Genomic DNA, 18,335 nt, shown 5'->3' with positions numbered 1-18,335 from the left:
GGGTAAAATATTAGTCATTAACAATTGCTTTGTCGAGTTATAATCATAGAGATGTCTAACATGCAAATTGTCTGGTCCAAATCAACCATACCGGCCAGGTATGTAAATCACCAACTGTTCTGGGAGTTTGAAAATAAGTTTCTTACTCGAGTCGTGTAAATCGATCGGAAATATGTACGTTATCAGTTTTACATTTAAACTACAGCATTTTTTAAAACCTCACATTGATTTATGAGAGACGTTTAATGCTCCACGATGTCGTGAGAATGATCAATCCTGCAAAATAGTTTGCTCTCTGACCAATCTTGAAGCGTTCACTCCCGAGAATTCTTTGGCTCCTCTTCCTCATTCACTATGGTTAAATGACCGGCCACTCCTCGGTCCTCCTGTTCTGCCCCTTCCTCCCAATTGCAGAGTTGATTCAGGCGTGACTGACCAGGCAAGGGACAAAGGAAGTTTGAGTTGATGTTTTGTGACGCGGTGAAAATATCCCGAATCTTGGACCGAGAGGCCTGGGTTCAATTCACAGCTTGTGCAGATGTGTGTAATAACAACTTTTAGCAGGTTCATTAAGAAAACCAAAGGAAGTCAGGAACAGAGTGAAAACAAGAGAAAATGCATGCAATGTGGTGAGGCTCTCAATGCTCAGATGATTTGACTCTTTACCAAGCGTTTCAGGGTCCCAGTACAGACTGTTGCACTGCTCTTAGTGCACAGCCAGATACCACGATTGTAGGGCAAAGTGGTGGGATATAGAGGTGCTTTTCTGAAAGGCGCTTGGTTTTTGTGGTGAAAACAGTTGAGAAGGAGTCGGGTTTTGAATGGAGCTACCTGTCCCCCTCCTGTTGCAGCCTCTTGTTATTGCCCTGACTCTACCTCGTACATGGAGAAAGTGAGGACTGCAGATGCTGGAGATCAGAGCTGAAAAATGTGTTGCTGGAAAAGCGCAGCAGGTCAGGCAGCATTCTCTACCTCGTACATGTTTGGTAGAGATCAGTGACACTTCGTAAGCCCACAATACAAGATCCATCACTCTGTTTAAGACAGTAAAAATCTCTTGTAGCACAATAGTCAGAGAACAATCCAGCAGAACAGGCCCTTCGATCCTTGATGTTGTGCCAACCTGTGAACTATTCTTAGCTCGTCCCCCTACACTGTCCTGAAAACACCCATGTGCTTATCTAAAAGATTGTTTAAATCTCACTAACGTGGCTGAGTGAACTACATTAGTAGGTAGTAGATTCCATGCCCTAATCACTCTGAGTAAAGAACCTGCCTCTGACATCTGTCTTAAATCTATCACTCCTCAATTTGCAGATATACCCCCTCATACACAATAATGTCATCATCCTAGGAAAAAGACTTTCACTGTCTACCCTATCTAAGCCACTGATCATCTTGTATGTCTCTATCAAATCCTCTCTTAGCCTTCTTCTTGCCAATGAGAACACGTTCAAGTCTCTCAACCTTTCCTCATAAGACCTTCCCTCCAGACCACACAACATCCTGGTAAATATCCTCTGCACCTTTTCCCATGCTTCCACATCCTTCCCGAAATATGGGCACCAGAACTGTACACAATATTCCAAATATGGCCGCACCAGTGTTTTGTATCGTTGCGGCATGATATTGCGGCTCCAGAACTCAATCCATCTACGAATGAAATCTAACACACTGTATGCCGCCTTAACAGTACTGTACACCTGGGTGGCAACTTTCAGGCATCTATGTACATGGCCTCCAACATTCTTCTGCACATCTACACTACCAAGAATCTTTCCATTGACCCGGTACTCCGCCTTCCTGTTATTCTTCACAAAGTGCATCACCTTACGTTTAGCTGCATTGAACTCCATTTGCCAACATTCAGCCCAATTCTGCAGTTTATCCAAGTCCCCCTGCAACCTGCAACATTCTTCCACACTGTCCACTACTCCACTGACTTTCGAGTCATCTGCAAATTTACTAATCCATCCATCTATGCCTGCGTCTAAGACTTTTATAAAAATGACAAACAACAGTGATCCCAAAACAGATCCTTGTGGCACACCACTAATAACTGCACTGGAGGCTGATTATTTTCCATCATCCACCACTCGCTGCCTTCTTTCAGAAAGCCAGTTTCTAATCCAAACTGCTAAATCACACTCAATTCCATGTTGCTGCATTTTATCTACAGCCTACCATGTGGAACCTTATCAAAGGCTTTACTGAAGTCCATGTATACCACGTCAACTGCCCTACCCTCATCTATATGCTTGGTCACCATCTCAAAAATACTCAATGAGGTTTGCGAGACACGACCTGTCCTTGACGAAACCATATTGACGATCTGAACTCATATTGTTGTTTGCCAGATAATTACAAATGGTGTCTCTTATAATCCTTTCCAAAACCATTCCTACAACAGAAGTAAGGCTCACTGGTATCTAATTACCTGGGTCATCTCGACTGCCCTTCTTGATCAAGGGCATAACATTTGCAATCATCCAGTCCTCTGGTAGTGAACTTGTCAGCAATGACAACTCAATATCAAAGCTGAAGTCTTTGCTATCTTCTCCCTAGCTTCCCAGACAATCTACAGATAAATCCCATCTAGCCCAGAGGACTTGTCTACTTTCAATCCTTCTAGAATTGATAACATCTGTTCGTAACTAACCTCGATCCTTTCTAGTCTAACATCTTCTACCTCATTATTATCTACAATATTCTAATTTTCCTGAGTAAAAACCAATGAGAAATGTTTGTTTAGCACCTCTCCGATTTTCACAGTGTCCACACTCAACTTCCCTCTTCTGTCTTTGATTGACCCTATTCCTACTCTATCGTTTATTCCTCACATACCTATAGAAAGCTTTAGGTTCTCCTTTATTCTATTTGCTAAAGACTGCTCATGTCCTCTCTTTGCTCTTCTTAACTCTCTTTAAATCCTTCCTAGCTGATCTGTAAGTCTCCATCGCCTCATCTGTTCCATTTGTCTCATCAACACATAAGCCTCCTACTTCTTCTTAACAAGAGATGCAATTTCTGTAAATCATGGTTCCCTTACCTTATCACTTCCTCCCTGCCTGACAGGGACATACCTATCAAGGACACGCAATATCTGTTCCTTAAACCAGCTCCACATTTCCATTGTCTGCATCCACTGCATTTCGCTACCCCATCCGATGCATCCTAATTCTTGCATAATCGCATTATAATTGCCACTGCCCCATCGATAAGTCTTCACCTGTGGCATGTACCTATCCCTTTTCATCGCTAAACTAAACATAACTGAATTATGATCACTCTCTCCAAAGTGCTCACCTACACCGAAATCAAACACCTAGTCTCGTTCATGACCAAGCACCAGATCCAATGTGGCCTCCCCTCTTGTCAGCCCTTCGACATCCTGTGTCAGGAAACCCTCCTGTACACATTGGACAAAAACTGATCTATCCGACATACTTGAGTTATAGCATTTCCAGTCAATGCTGGGGAAGTTGAAATCCCCCATAATGACCACCATGTTACTTTCACTCCTACCCAGAGTAATTTTCCTAATCCTCTCTTCCCCCTCCCTGGAACTCTGTGGCGGCCTACAAAAAATCCAAGCAGTGTGACCTCCCCTCTCCTGTTTCTAACCTCAGCCCACACTACTTCAGTAGACAAGTCCTCACCAAATGTTCTCTCAGCCACCGTTATACTATCCTTGACTAACATGACATGCACGGGCCCATTGCGGTTCTTCAAATTCCATGAGGCAGCCATACTGTCTATGACGGACAGACTCAGTCTGGAACCTCCTCTATCCTTAAGACCTTATGCACTGCCTACGCTCCTCCATTTCCCCTTTGCACGTTCCCTTTTCAACCCACCCCACCCCACCTGCATCACTCCACAATTGGAGCTGTCAAGGGCAGAAGTGTGTAGAAAACCCTCCCTAACCTTCTCTATCCTCTTTTAAGATGTATTTTAAAATCATTCTCCTTAATCAATGTTTTGATCATCCATGAAACACCTTAGGAGATTTGCCATTATGAAAGAGTCCATACAAAGCAAGTAGTTGTTGTTATTGCTGTACATTAGGGGAAACAGAAATGATGCTTTCAAAATTCTAACAAGAAAGTCACTGATAGGCGCAGTGTGCAGGCTAAATAATAACATCACATTGGGATGGACAATAAACAAAGAAATAACTAATGCCTGTAAAAATGGCATGTCTATTACCATGGGTGATTTTAATCTACATGTAGATTGGTCGAACCAGCTCAGTCAGGGTAGCCTTGAGGAGTTCATTAAGTGTATACATGATAGTTTTTTTGAACAGTATGAAATGTAACCGACAAGGAGCCAGCTATCCAACATCTGGCCTCCGTGCAATGAGACAGGAATAGTTAATGACCTCAGAGTTAGGGATCCTCTTGGAAGAAGTGCAGTCAGATCCTGATCCTCACCGAACGAGTTAGGGAACTGGAACTGGAGCTGGATGAGCTGAGGATTATTCGAGAGGCTGAGAGGGTGATCGATAGAAGCTACAGGGACATAGTTACGCCGGAGAACAGAGGTAGCTGGGTAACAGTTAGAGGTGGGAAGGGGAAGAAACAGGCAGTGCAGGGTTCCCCTGTGGTCGTTCCCCTAAAAAATAAGTATGCAGCTTTGGAAACTGTTGGGGGGGACAGCCTTGCAGGTGTAAGCTGCAGTGAAGGGGTCTGTGGCTCTGAGATTCAGAAGGGAAAGGGGGAGAAGAGGAGAGCGCTAGTTATAGGGGACTCTCTAGTTAGAGGGACGGACAGGCGGTTCTGTGGACATGGGCGAGACTCTCGGATGGTTTGTTGCCTCCCAGGTGCTAGGGTCCGAGACGTCTCGGACCGTGTCTTCAGAATCCTTAAGGGGGAGGGTGTGCAGCCAGAAGTAGTGGTACACATTGGCACCAACGACATAGGTAGGAAGAGGGGTGGGGAGGTCATTCAAGAGCTCAAGGAGTTAGGCTGGAAGCTAAAAGCTAGGACAGACAGAGTCGTCATCTCTGGGTTGTTACCGGTGCCACGTGACAGAGAGGCAAAGAATAGGGAGAGAGTGCAGTTGAACACGTGGCTGCAAGGATGGTGTAGGAGGGAGGGCTTCAGATATTTGGACAATTGGACTGCATTCTGGGGAAGGTGGGACCTGGAGAAACAGGACGGGTTGCACCTGAACCAGAAGGGCACCAATATCCTGGGGGGTAGGTTTGTTAGCACTCTTTGGGGGGGTTTAAACTAATTTGGCAGGGGGATGGGATCCGGACTTGTAGTCCAGCAAGTAAGCTAGCTGTGTGTCAGGATGCCCAAGACTGTAGGGAGGCTGTGGAGAAGGTAGCACTGACAGGGACTACTTGCGGACACAGAGATGGGCTCAAGTGCATATACTTCAATGCAAGGAGTATCAGAAATAAGGTGGGTGAACTTAAGGCGTGGATCGGTACCTGGGACTACGATGTTGTGGCCATCACGGAAACATGGATAGATGAGGGACAGGAATGGCTGTTGGAGGTTCCTGGTTACAGATGTTTCAGTAAGATTAGGGAGGGTGGTAAAAAAGGAGGCGGGGTGGCATTGCTAATTAGAAATGGTATAACGGCTGCAGAAAGGAAGTTTGAGGGGGATCTGCCTCTGGAGGTAGTATGGGCTGAAGTCAGAAATAGGAAAGGTGCAGTCACCTTGTTGGGTGTTTATTATAGGCCCCCCAATAGCAGCAGAGATGTGAAGAAACAGATTGGGAAACAGATTTTGGAAAGGTGCAGAAGCCACAGGGTCGTAGTCATGGGCGACTTCAACTTCCCAAATATTGATTGGAAGCTCTTTAGATCAAGTAGATTGGATGGGGCGGTGTTTGTGCAGTGTGTCCAGGAAGCTTTTCTAACGCAGTATGTAGATTGTCCAACCAGAGGGGAGGCCATATTGGATTTGGTACTCGGTAACGAACCGGGACAAGTGGTGGGCTTGTTAGTGGGTGAACATTTTGGTGATGGCGACCACAATTCTGTGACTTTCACCTTGGTTATGGAGAGAGATAGGTGCGCACAACAAGGAAGTTTTTACAATTGGGGGAAGGGAAATTACGATGCTGTAAGACAGGATTTGAGGAGCATACATTGGGAGCATAGGCTGTCAGGGAAGGATGTGGTGGAAATGTGGGACTTTTTCAAGGAGCAGATACGACGTGTCCTTGATATGTATGTACCGATCAGGCAGGAAAGAAATGGTCGTGTGAGGGAGCCTTGGTTGACGAGGGAGGTTGAATGTCTAGTAAAGAGGAAGAAGGAGGCTTACATAAGGTTGAGGAAACAAGGTTCAGACAGAGCAGTGGAGGGATACAGGATAGCCAGAAGGGACCTGAAGAAAGGGATTAGGAGAGCTAAGAGAGGGCATGAAAAATCCCTGGCGGATAGGATCAAGGATAACCCCAAGGCATTCTATGCGTATGTGAGAAACCTGAGAATGACGAGAACGAGGGTAGGTCCGATCAAGGACAGTAGTGGGAGACTGTGTATTGAGTCGGAAGAGACAGGAGAGGTCTTGAACAAGTACTTCTCTTCAGTATTTACGAACGAGAGGGACCGTATTGTTGAAGAGGAGAGTGTGAAACGGACTGATAAGCTAGAAGAGATACCTGTTAGGAAGGAAGATGTGTTGGACATTTTGAACAACTTGAGGATAGACAAGTCCCCCGGGCCTGACGGGATATATCCTAGGATTATGTGGGAAGCAAGAGAGGAAATTGCAGTACCGTTGGCAATGATCTTCTCGTCTTCACTGGCAACTGGGGTGGTACCAGGGGACTGGAGAGTAGCGAATGTTGTGCCCCTGTTCAAAAAAGGGAATAGGGATAACCCCGGGAATTACAGGCCAGTTAGTCTTACTTCTGTGGTAGGCAAAGTAATGGAAAGGGTACTGAGGGATAGGATTTACGAGTATCTGGAAAGACACTGCTTGATTAGGGACAGCCAGCACGGATTTGTGAAGGGTAGGTCTTGCCTTACAAGTCTTACTGAATTCTTCGAGGAGGTGACCAAGCATGTGGATGAGGGTAGAGCAGTGGATGTAGTGTACATGGATTTTAGTAAGGCATTTGATAAGGTTCCCCATGGTAGGCTTATGCGGAAAGTCAGGAGGCATGGGATAGAGGGAAATTTGGCCAATTGGATAGAAAACTGGCTAACCGGTCGAAGTCAGAGAGTGGTGGTAGATGGTAAATATTCAGCATGGAGTCCAGTTACAAGTGGAGTTCCGCAGGGATCAGTTCTGGGTCCTCTGCTGTTTGTGATTTTTATTAATGACTTAGAGGAGGGAGTCGAAGGGTGGGTCAGTAAATTTGCAGATGATACAAAGATAGGTGGAGTTGTGGACAGTGAGGAGGGCTGTTGTCGGCTGCAGAGGGACTTAGATATGATGCAGAGCTGGGCTGAGGAGTGGCAGATGGAGTTCAACCCTGCCAAGTGTGAGGTTGTCCATTTTGGAAGAACAAATAAGAATGCGGAATACAGGGTTAATGGTAGGGTTCTTGGTCAGGTGGAGGAACAGAGGGATCTTGGGGTCTATGTACATAGATCTTTGAAGGTTGCCACTCAGGTGGATAGAGTTTGTAAGAAGGCCTATGGAGTATTATCGTTCATTAGCAGAGGGATTGAATTCAAGAGTCGTGAGGTGATGTTGCAGCTGTACAGGACTTTGGTTAGGCCACATTTGGAGTACTGTGTGCAGTTCTGGTCGCCTCACTTTAGGAAAGATGTGGAAGCTTTGGAGAGGGTGCAGAGAAGATTTACCAGGATGTTGCCTGGAATGGAGAGTAGGTCGTACGAGGATAGGTTGAGAGTTCTCGGCCTTTTCTCGTTGGAACGGCGAAGGATGAGGGGTGACTTGATCGATGTTTATAAGATGATCAGAGGAATAGATAGAGTAGACAGTCAGAAACTTTTTCCCCGGGTACAACAGAGTGTTACAAGGGGACATAAATTTAAGGTGAAGGGTGGAAGGTATAGGGGAGATGTCAGGGGTGGGTTCTTTACCCAGAGAGTGGTGGGGGCATGGAATGCGCTGCCCGAGGGAGTGGTAGAGTCAGATTCATTGGCGACCTTTAAGCGGCATTTGGATAGGTACATGGATGGGTGCTTAATCTAGGATAGAAGTTCGGCACAACATCGTGGGCCGAAGGGCCTGTTCTGTGCTGTATTGTTCTATGTTCTCTGTTCTATAAGTGATCACTGTATGGTTGAAGTTAGAATACATATGGAGAGTGTGAAGATAAATTACCTGCCCTTGATCTCTTCATAGCCAACTGCCACTGTGACATTAACCACCTCAACTTCTCCACCCCTCTCACCCACTTCAACCTCTCACCCTCGGGACGTGCATCCCTCCACTCCATCCATTTCAACCCCAACCTCACTATCAAACGGGCAGACGAGGCAGGCGCGGTAGTAGTTTGGCGCACCGACCTTTACACCGCTGAGGCTAAACGCCAGCTCGTGGACACCTCCTCCTACTGCCCCCTTGACCATGACCCCACCTCCCACCACCAAACCATCATCTCCCAGACCATCCATAACCTCATCACCTCAGTGGAGCTCCCATCCACCGCCTCCAACCTCATAGTCCCTCAACCCCACCGCCAGTTTCTACCTCCTACCCAAAATCCACAAACGTGACTGCCACGGCCGACTCATTGTCTCAGCCTGATCCTGCTCCACCGAACTCATCTCTGCATACCTCGACACGGTCCTGTCCCCCTTAGTCCAAGAACTCCCCACCTACGTTTGGGACACAACCCACGCCCTCCACCTTCTCCATGATTTTCGTTTCCCCGGCCCCCAACGCCTTATCTTCACCAGTCCCTATACACCTCCATCCCCCATCATGAAGAACTCAAAGCCCTCCGCTTCTTCCTTTCCCACCGAACCAACCAGTACCCTTCCACTGACACCCTCCTTCGACTGACTGAACGGGTCCTCACCCTGAACAACTTCTCTTTCCAATCCTCCCACTTCCTCCAAACCAAAGGAGTAGCCAGGGGCACCCGCATGGGCCCCAGCTATGCCTGCTTCTTTGTAGGATATGTGGAACAGTCCATCTTCCGCAACTACACTGGCACCACCTCCCACCTTTTCCTCCGCTACATCGATGAATGTATCGGCGCTGCCTCATGCTACCACAAGGAGGTTGAACAGTTCATCCACTTCACCAACACCTTCCACCCCAACCTCAAATTCACCTGGACCGTCTCAGACTCCTCCCCCCCTCTTCCTAGATCTTTCCATTTCTATCTCGGGCGACCGAATCAACACGGACATTTACTATAAACCTACCGGCTCCCACAGCTACTTAGACTACACCTCCTCCTACCCTGCCTCCTGTAAAAAATGCCATCCCATATTCCAAATTCCTTCGACTCCGCCGCATCTGCTCCCAGGAGGACCAGTTCCAATACCGTACAACCCAGATTGCCTCGTTCTTCAAAGACCGCAATTTCCCCCAGACGTGGTCGACGATGCCCTCCACCGCATCTCCTCCACTTCCCGCTCCTCCACCCTTGAGCTCCAACCACCACCAGGACAGAACCCCACTGGTCCTCACCTACCACCCCACTCAACACCATATACAGCGTATCATCCATCGTCATTTCAGCCACCTCCAAATGGACCCCACCACCAGGGATATATTTCCCTCCCCTCCCCTATCAGTGTTCCAAAAAGACCACTCCCTCCGTGACTCCCTTGTCATGTCCACACCCAGACCAACCCAACCTCCACTCCCGGCACCTTCCCATACAACCGCAAGAAATGCAAAACTTGCGCCCACACCTCCCCCCCCCTTACTTCCCTCCAAGGCCCCAAGGGATACTTCCATATCCACCACAAATTCACCTGCACCTCCACACACATCATTTATTGCATCCGCTGCACCCGATGTGGCCTCCTCTATATTGGGGAGACAGGCTGCCTACTTGCGGAACATTTCAGAAAACACATCTGGGACACCTGGACCAACCAACCCAACCACCCCGTGGCTCAACACTTCAACTCCCCCTCCCACTCCACCAAGGACATGCAGGTCCTTGGACTCCTCCATCGTCAGACCATAGCAACACGATAGTTGGAGGAAGAGCGCCCCATCTTGCGCCTAGGAACCCTCCAACCACAAGGGATGAATTCAGATTTCTCCAGTTTCCTCATTTCCCCTACCCCCACCTTGTCTCAGTCAAATCCCTTGAACTCAGCTCCGCCTTCCTAACCTGCAATCTTTTTCCTGACCTCTCCGCCCCCACCCCCACTCCGGCCTATCACCCTTACTTTGACGTCCTTCACCTATCGCATTTCCAACGCCCCTGCCCCAAATCCCTCCTCCCTACCTTTTATCTTACCCTGCTGGACACACTTTCCTCATTCCTGAAGAAGGGCTGATGCCCGAAACGTCGATTCTCCTGTTCCTTGGATGCTGCCTGTCCTGCTGCGCTTTTCCGGCAACACATTTTCAGCTCTGATCTCCAGCATCTGCAGTCCTCACTTTCTCCTCCAGTGCGAAGATAAAATCTAATACCTTGGTCCTGTGCTTGAACACGGGGAACTAAAATAGAATGAGGGAGAACCTGGATAAAGTAGACTGGAAACAAACATTTTATGGTGGAACAGTTGATGAGCAGTGAAAGAATTTCAAAGACATTTTAGGAAGTGCTCAGCAAAGGCATATTCCAGTGAAAAGGAAGGACTGTAAGAAAAGGTGGTGGACAAAAGATACGGAATTCTACACCAGTTAGTTTATTCTCTGTAGTTGGAAAGATGTTTGGGTCTATTATCAAGGAAGAAATAACAGGGAATCCCGATACAAATTGTCCCATTGGGCAGACAGAGCATGGATTCATGAAGGGCAGGTCATGCTTGACAAATCGTTTGGAATTCTAAGAAGATATTTTGAGCAAGGTGGACAACGGGGACCCTGTGGATGCGGCGTGTCTGGATTTCCAAAAAGCCTTCAACAAGGTGCCACGCAAATGGCTGTTGCATTATATAAGGATGCATGGGATAGAGTATTAGCATGGGTAGAAGATTGGTTGACTAACAGGAAGCAAAGAGTGGGGATAAATAAGCTGGTTTATTCTGGCTGGCAATCAGTAACTAGTAGTGTGCCTCGAGGATGAGTGTTGGGACTGCAATTATTTAGAAATGATACAGATGATTTGGAGTTGGGGAACCACATGTAGGGTGTCAACGTTTGCATATTAGACTAAGATGAGTAGCAGGACAAAGTGTGCGGAGGACTGGGAAACTTTGCAGGGGAACATAGATACATGTGAGTGGGCAATGGTTTGGCAAGTGGAATATTATGTACATAAATGTAAAGTCATACTCATTGGTTGGAGTAATATTAGTAAAAAAGATTATTACTTGAATTTTTAAAAAGTTACATTATTTGCTATGCAGAGGCACCTGAACATCCTTCTGCAGGAGGGTTAGTCACCAGGTATAACAATCAATTCAGAAGGCAAATGGAATTTTATCCTTCATTGCTGAAGGGATTGTGTTTAAAAGCAGAGGTTATGTTCTCGCTACAGTGGGTGCTGGTGAGGCCACACCTGGAGTACTGCATGCAGTTTTTACCTCCGTGCGTGCTCAAGGATGCACTGGCCCTGGAGGGGGTGCAGAGGAGGTTAACTATGTTGATTCCGGAGGTGAAGGGTTTGACTTAACAGAGACTGAGTAGATTGGGATTTTATTCATTGGAATTCAGAAGAATGGATAGATATAAAATAATGAATGGAATAAATAAAATAGAAGTAGAGAGGATGTATCCACTGGCAGACGAAGCTCGGACAAGAGGGCATCACCACAAGGTTAGAGGCAGCAAATTTAGGAGTGAATTGAGAAGGAACGTCTTGACCTTGATAGGAGTGCATTACCCAGGGAAGTAGTTGATGCTAGTTCAATGAACGTTTTTAAAGCTAAGTTAGTTTTTTAAAAAAGAAATAATTAATTAAGGAATATGGTGTGAACGTGGGTAAATGGTTCTGCATCCACAAAATGATCAGCCATGATCTTATTGAATGGTAGAGCAGGCTCGAAGGGCAGGACGGCCTTCTCTTTTTCCTAGATCTTTTGTTCTTATATTATGCATGCCTCCATCACTCGTGACTTGGAGGTGCTGGTGTTGGATTAGGATGGACAGTGGTTAGCACTGCTGCCTCGCAGCGCCGGAGACCCGGGTTCAATTCCCGCCTCGGGCGACTGACTGTGTGGAGTTTGCACGTTCTCCCCGTGTCTGCGTGGGTTTCCTCCGGGTGCTCCGGTTTCCTCCCACAGTCCAAAGATGTGCAGGTCAGGTGAATTGGCCATGCTAAATTGCCCGTAGTGTTAGATAAGGGGTAGATGTCGATGTAGATGTAGGGGTATGGGTGGGTTACGCTTCGGCGGGGCGGTGTGGACTTGTTGGGCCGGAGGGCCTGTTTCCACATTGTAAGTAATCTAATCTAATCTAATCTAAACTTAAAATTCACAGAACACCAGGTAATAGTCCAACAGGTTTATTTGGAAGCACTACTTTGCCGGTCCTTCATCAGGTGGTTGTGTGATTTTTAACTTTGTCCCTCACTCTTGTAACTGAGAAATAGCAACAAAAGTCACGAAGCAGTGCGCAAGCTCCAGCCAACAGTTGGTATTGTGGACAATGAAGAAGGTTATCTCAGAATACAATGAGATATTGATCAGATGGGCCAATGGGCTGAGGACAGGCAGATAGGATTTAATTTAGATAGATTAGGTTAGAATATCTGGTTGTCATAGACAGGTGTGATTGATGTCAGGGGCGGACCAATGGAAAGGCAGGGGCGGAGCTGGAGGACCTGGCGGGGCAGTTGGTCCTCCGGCCAATCAGTGAATAAGGGCGGGACTAGACTATATCACGTGATCATCCTCACGGTGGGAGCGGATGTTCGGAATGTATGTGTGCGGAGAGCTGTCGGTAAGGAAAGAAATAAACAGCAGGAAGCGGGAGGGAAATGGTGTTGGTATGGTCTGAGAGGTTTTACTATCATTTGCTGCACATCGGAAAATACAAATTTGAAACTTACAGTCCCGTTTTTGCAGCAAATGGGAAAATGCCTCGTTGATTAATCGGCCCGAGTGAGCGCCGCCATCTTTATTCGGGGCAATGATTCACTGGACACGTGCGCGGCCGCCATCTTTGTAGGGGGCAAAGTTCAGAGGGATGTCTGTACAGCCTTCCCTGGTAAAAAGAGTCAGAGGGCAGGATTTACACAGAGCACATTCAAACCCAGAGAAATGGACTTTTTTCTGGATTTGTTTCGTCATTCATTTAAATGATTTGGATGTGAATAGAGGCCGTATAGTTAGTAAGTTTGCAGGTGACACCAAAATTGGAGGTATTGTGGACAATGAAGAAGGTTATCTCAGAGTACAGTGGGATATTGATCAGATGAGGAGTGGCAGATAGGATTTAATTTAGGTAGATTAGGTTAGGATATCTGGTTGGCATAGGTTGGACCGAAGAAGTCTGTTTCTGTGTTAGACATCTTTGACTGTGGGATCATAAAAGTGAACTCTGCTCTGGTTCACCTCTGGGTTCTCTGATGTCCACTTGTTCATTATCTAGCTTTCTCAGTCTCTCTTGGGTATATTTTTGCTCTGTATAGTATTTTACTATTACTTTCACAGCTGCTTTGTAAATGAATTGAAAAATGTAGAGCTCGAAAAACACAGCAGCGCAGACAGCATCCGAGGAGCAGGAGTATCAACGATTCGGCATAAGCCCTTCTTCAGGAATGCAAATGAATTGTCCACTGCTGCCCGGCTCCTGACCGTATGATGTTCCATTATCAGTTTATCTTTTCCACAATATCTTTGACGGTCAAGAATTCTTTTTTCCAATAAGTGAGTGCATTTTCCTTCAATTTTCTGACAGTCAAATTCTGCACCATTTTCATTCCCTGTAATTCATATTGCACTCCCTGAAACATCAACTGTGTATTTCTCTTTCCACAGAAACCAGTGATCAATGCCAAAGCCTTGTTGCCTGTGGAGAGGGTGATGTTTGACTTCCTTGTACTGCTGCAGTTTGTGTGGTGAAGGTGCTCCCACAACGTGGTTGGGTAAGAGACATTACAGATTATTCACTCAGCGATATTGAAGAGTAGAAGATATCTGTACAAATCATCATGGTTTTAATTTCACAAAAATATTATTGAGAACTTTTGACATTAGGCTACAGATGGAGAATATTATGTCCAGTGACCACAACCATTGCCAAATAAGCAGTTTTTCAAGAATGCCTTAAAGGAAGAAAGTAGATCTTAGAGGGTTAGCGTGGGGATTCTAGACCATGTTCCCTTGGAGTCTATAGAAATAGTCACCCAGGTGAACTCAAAAATAAACACATCATTGAGAGTCTGAACTAACATGAGTTATTGAGATATGAAAGGGTGTGTGGTGCAGGGAGATAGGAATGATTACAGCCAGGAATTAATTCAAAGGTGCGAAAGTAAATTGTTGTTGCTTACAAATGGGAGTCTTTTGATTGATCAGCAAGTTTTGGTACAAGTGAGCACTTCGGCAGTAGAGTTTTCAATATTCTAGAGATTATCGGGAGGGTGAATGTGGGATGCTGGCCAGGAGTGGGTTTAGATAATGAAATCTAGAGTCAACAAAAGGAATGAATGAGAGTTTCAGCAAATGAGCTGAGACTGTGGTGAGGTCAGGTGATATCACTGAAGTCAAAATAGTGGACTTGGAGGGGGTCTGACCTGTCATCCTCACCTCATTCAGCTGTTTGTCCGTTTGTGAATCAAGTCTGTAACAAGCTCAGGAACTGAGTGGCCCTGGCAGAACCCAAAATGGGCATTGCTGAGCAGGTTATTGCTGAGCAGTTGCTTGACAGCACTGTTGATGACACCTTCCATCACTTCACTGCTGAGCGAGTGTGGACTGACGGAGGGCAATTGGCTGAGTTGGATCTGCCCTGTTTTTTTGTGTTGGAACATCCCTGAGCAATGTTCCACAAAGTCGGTAGGTGCCAGTGCTGGAGCAGTACTTGCCTTGGTGGGCAGCAGGTTCTGGAGCACAGCCAACAGTATTATTGCCAGAATATTGGCAGGGCCCCTAGCCTTTACACTGCTTATCCATTTCTTGATCTGATTTGAAATGAGTTTTCAACCAAGTCGATTCATATCTGTGATGTCAGGGACCAATGGAGAAGGCTCATCCACTTGGCACTGCTGGCTGAAAATCGCTGCTAATGCTGTCCTCTTATCTGTTGCATGAATGTGTGAGACCCCTCCATTGGTAAGGGTGGGGATATCTGTGATGTTTCCTCCAGTGAGTTGTTTAATTGTCCATCACTATTCTTGACTAGGTGTGGCAGAACTGCAAAAATCAGATCTAATCTGTTGGTTATGGGATCACTTCGTTCTATTTGGTGTTGCTTGTGGTGTTTGGCATGCAGGTTTGGTAGCTGCACCAGGTTGGCACCTCATTTTTAGGTATGCCTTGTACTGTTCCTTATATGCTCTCCTGCATTCACCATTGAACCAGGGTTGATTCCCCTGGCTTGATGTTAACAGTTGAGTGGGGGATATCAGGCCATGAGATTTCAGATTGGGCTGGAGTACAGTTCTGCTGCTGTTGTTGGCCCACAGTGCAGGGTCAAGAGGGCTGATTGTGTTGTATTTTCCAGTGCATTGGTCGATGTAATGTGGTCCATCCAGTTTCATTCCTTTGTTGAGACTGTGCAGTGATTAATACAATAGTGACTTGATGGGCCACTGTCGGGTTTCTTTCCCTCAAGGACATTGTCAATGGCAGAAAAACATTCCCAATGGTTCCATGGCAAACAGAAGATTCTTCATTCCAGTTAATTTTTTCTTGACTTCAGAGCCACCCTCTACCAATTTGGGATTCAAACCTGAACTTCAGTTGTATATTTTAATATTCTTGATAAATACGACAGGTTTGTTCACTTATTTTTAGAATCACTATCACAGGTTTTGTTTATTGTTTTGGAAATAAAAACACGGTCCATTATCCTGCCTCCTCCATCCTCCCCTCCAACAACAAGAGTGAGGAGCACATGGAGTTTCTCTGTCAATAACATTGAGACAATCCGACCAGCTGCCTCGGTTTCTTCCCTCCCTCTCCACTAGCCCACCGAGCCATTCTGCCTCACAAGGATGCTCCTCATGTTAGTCCTAAACTTGCATTTCCTAGAGTCTCTTGTCAAGCCTTATTAGAGGTCATCTTGACCATTTACCCTAGTGTAGCTAAATAATGGACATTCCAAATCTCTGTCTCATCCTCCTGCTTGTCACTGTCATTTTCGCCCGCACCTCCCCCCCCCCCCCCCCCCCCCCCCTGGCCTTGCAATTCAGATATTGTTCCATGATCTGTCTGTCTGTCTTTTCTGGTTATGTCCTTCTTTCCCATTCTGCTAAAAACCTAATATTTGACCTCACCATCATTGGAAAATCCTGCTCCATCTCCACTCTCCCTTTCTGAATTCATTGTATTTGGTGTCTCTCCAGGATCTTTCCTTAGTCCGTCCTGTTTCTCACCTACATACTGCCAGGAGGTAACATCGCCCAAAAGCACTGTGTTAGGTTTCACATGTACACTGACAATGTCCAGCTCTCCCTTCCCATCATCCCTCTCCATTTCTCCACTATTACTCAGTTATCAAACTGCTTACCACGCTTCGATGAGCTGCAATTCACTCCAATGAAACACCGCAAATGTTAAACCCATTGCCTTCAGTTGCTATTCCAAATTCATTTCCCTTACTGCTGTGCCCCTCCCTCTCACTGGGAAGTGTCTCCATTATTCACAATATTGCTTTCATATCTGACCCCAAGGTGACCTTCTGATCAGACATCTACACAATCACAAACACCAGGAATTCCAATCTCTAAAATGCTGCTTGTCTCCTTCTTACCCCAGCTCCATTGCTACTGAAACCCTAACCTGTGTCGGTGTTGCCTTTAACTTAACAAATCTCAAACAGAACCCTTGATTCCGCGACTGACCCAGAATCTGGTTCAAGACTCACCCATAACGGGACACATCCTCTCCATATTTACCCTGTGAAACCTCGACAGCATCCTGTATGTTTCAAAGAGATCATCTCTCATTCTTCCAAAGTCCAGTGAGTATATTCCCAACTTATTCAGCCTTTGCTTACAGGATAATCCCTTCAAAACAGGGATCATCCCAATGGATCTTCTCTGAAATGCCTCCAATAAACTGCTCTATTTCATTAACTAAAGCGACCAAGTCTGTTCACGTTACTCCAGATGTGGTCTCACTCGCCATTTGTTTAGTTGCCCTAAGGTATATGCACCAAACTCTTATATTGCAAACTCTTTGAAATAAGGGACAGCATTCCATTCCCTTTCCTGATTCCATGTTGTAACTGTGTGCTAGCTTTCTGTTATTCCTGCTCATTTTCCCCCAGTCCCTTTGTGGTGCAGCTTTCTACAGTTTATCCCAAGTTATACTCTATTTGCCAACTTGTTACCCACGTTTCCTGTGAATATCTCTCTGTAAGCTGTTTATAACCTTTTGGAACTTTCCTGTTATGCCTTTTCTAGGAGATTTCCCCCCTCATTATTCGAAACATGCAGTGTGATCACTGGGCAGTGGGAAGCATGCGCAGTTGCTATCTTTCAGGGATACTCTGTTTCATGACTGGGAGAAGCTTGCTGCCCATTGGTCAGAATGGAGACATCTTGCCCATCAAGGTGCATGAGCCTTTCACACCCCATGTCTTATTGAGGAGGCACAGCGGCAGCACGGAAGGAAAGAAAAGGAAGCAAATCCTGCTCTCCACATCTCACTGAATCTTGGGATATTCTGTCTCATGTTCAGTCACATGAAGTCCCAAGGTGGAAACTCATAGAAACCCACATAGATTTGCCCTTGAAGTGCCTGCTAACCTCCACCAGGGGTAATGTGTACAGTCCTCCTGGGCCAGGAGGAGGGGATTGTATGAGTTTCAAACTTGAACTGACAGTGACGGATTTTATAAACTTGTATTACAGGCAGATATTCAGATGATAATCTCCGTCACTCTACCGCCAAACTCCGGCAGAATTACTCAATACATCAGGCCCTGGATATTTGTATTGTGTGAGAGTATTGTGTTCCAGATCAATACCATTTGCTGAATAAAAGTTCTCCTTTGAATCAAACCATCCTCTCAATAGATCTTCCCAAATCTTCAACATGTGTCCTGTAATCCTTGTATAATGAGCTGATGGGTATAAGGTTTATTATTATAATGTGTAACTTTTGTAAACCACTTTGTCACAGCTCCCCAAATTTC

At 46.0% G+C, this 18,335-nt stretch overlaps 1 long non-coding RNA gene across 11 annotated transcripts in view; it reads left to right on the top strand.

Moving 5' to 3' along the window:
- Window positions 1-78: 78 nt before the first annotated feature.
- The window catches only part of LOC140458573 (uncharacterized), a 52,113-nt gene continuing 33,856 nt past the window's right edge, over window positions 79-18,335 (top strand). For 8 of the 11 annotated variants that reach the window (XR_011953573.1, XR_011953578.1, XR_011953579.1 and 5 more), the window contains exons 1-3: window positions 12,919-12,968; window positions 13,682-13,897; window positions 14,009-14,115. This is a non-coding gene — a long non-coding RNA (uncharacterized lncRNA). Of the gene's footprint in view, window positions 99-12,918; window positions 12,969-13,681; window positions 13,898-14,008; window positions 14,116-17,601; window positions 18,202-18,335 lie in introns of those variants that run through there. The other 3 variants (XR_011953576.1, XR_011953577.1, XR_011953570.1) reach the window with 3 other exon arrangements.

The sequence above is a fragment of the Chiloscyllium punctatum genome, chromosome 33 (assembly GCF_047496795.1).
Source record: "Chiloscyllium punctatum isolate Juve2018m chromosome 33, sChiPun1.3, whole genome shotgun sequence".
NCBI classification, from domain to species: domain Eukaryota; kingdom Metazoa; phylum Chordata; class Chondrichthyes; order Orectolobiformes; family Hemiscylliidae; genus Chiloscyllium; species Chiloscyllium punctatum.
The sequence above is the reverse complement of the archived record's forward strand: the minus strand, read 5'-3'. Positions and strand labels throughout refer to the sequence as shown.